Source organism: Belonocnema kinseyi, unplaced genomic scaffold, assembly GCF_010883055.1.
Source record: "Belonocnema kinseyi isolate 2016_QV_RU_SX_M_011 unplaced genomic scaffold, B_treatae_v1 SchBZDm_513;HRSCAF=580, whole genome shotgun sequence".
Classification (NCBI taxonomy): Eukaryota; Metazoa; Arthropoda; class Insecta; order Hymenoptera; family Cynipidae; genus Belonocnema; species Belonocnema kinseyi.
In genome coordinates this window covers 1-1407 of record NW_022877541.1, presented here as the reverse complement: position 1 = coordinate 1407, position 1407 = coordinate 1, and the positions used below count along the sequence as shown (strand labels likewise).

At 47.6% G+C, this 1407-nt stretch overlaps 1 pseudogene; it reads right to left on the bottom strand.

Moving 5' to 3' along the window:
• Positions 1 to 771: 771 nt before the first annotated feature.
• On the bottom strand, positions 772 to 951 carry LOC117182574 (annotated as a pseudogene).
• Between the last annotated feature and the right edge of the window lie 456 nt (positions 952 to 1407).

Sequence of the window (1407 nt, the reverse complement as noted above, 5' to 3'; positions counted from 1 at the left end):
CTGCCCGCGGTTGGTCTTAGTGTCGCCTCTCTTTCTTTGTTGCCGGCTTGTTCTAGCTGTGGTAAAGTAGGCGTTCCGCTTACATAGCCCCTTTTACGGAGTTGCTCAGCATGGTTTCGCAGACGTTGCTGCGAAAAGTGCGATAGCTCCGGGTGTTTCTCGCATCACAGAGCATGCAGCCGTGCCATGTAACCCCGTTTATGGGCCACACTCGCATCGTAGCAGTCTAGCAAGTCGTGATTCAGTCGCTCCGTCCACCCAAAGGTCACGAGATCCAGCCGATCCATCGCATTGAATCCATTTTCATTGGCTCCCCCAGCTCTAGATTGGTCGGCATTGTTGGCCGACCCATTGTCGGGAGCCCTGCGCGTTCTGTTGTTTTGAACCGCACTTACTACAACTATGTTTGGTGTTGTCATTGTTGTTCCTACGAGAAGCTAGGGAACGGGGTTCGTCCATCCTTGTAGAGCCCCGCATGCAAGGATAAGGCTGCTTACTCTGAGAGGTCGCCTGGTATCCCAGAGTCACCGTTCTAGACACGTCACCCAGGTGCTATTCAGCTTTCAGCACGGTTTTTACACCTCCACTTGGCGGTTAATTCCTTCGGCACCACCCCTGGACAATTGTCCGCGACTGCCTATTTATTTTTGTAACCATATTCAGCAGAAACCCTTGGTACAGGGACCCTCTATCCGCAACCCGAGGACGCGTTCGGTTGCTTTGTCATAGGCCCTTCGGTTTGATTCTAGAGGAATCAAAACCGAACCGAAAAGAAAATGGGCCGCACACTGCGGTACTGCAATGCAGAGGCAACCCGTGGCAGAGCCGGAGCAAGCCCCAGAACACTCCGCCGATTTCCAAAAATCAGTTCGATATTCTGGCATTCCGATGGAATGCGTATCAGATATCAAGCTGATAAGAACAGATAAAAGTCATTTATTTAAAAGATATGGTCCTGAACGTGGGACAAGCTCCACGTCCAGGCGCTACAGATGTCGGATAAAAGTTCATACTTAAAATATGTAAAATTTCTGGTGATTCTAGTCACCCTTTTCCAACTAATTTTCGAGTAGTACAAGAAAAAAATTGTTATACATAACACGCGCGATAGACTTGTGTCAACTTACGCACTACATATTCAGTATACAAAAAAAGAAAACATCGTCATGTGTTAAAAAGTTAAGAATATAAAGTCTGTCGTTTCCAGTCAACTATACTGTCGTGGACCAGAAACGTGTTCGACGTATATATCTCTCGACCACCTGATTGTGTCAGAGACCATAAGTTTCATCATCAGCCCTGCACATCGCTTACCGATTCGCAGGTGTTTGATAACAGCCCGGTTATCTCGGTCCCAAGTACCTAGTGTACCTAGAATAAAGGCTTGTAGGTACACTTTATAGCCTT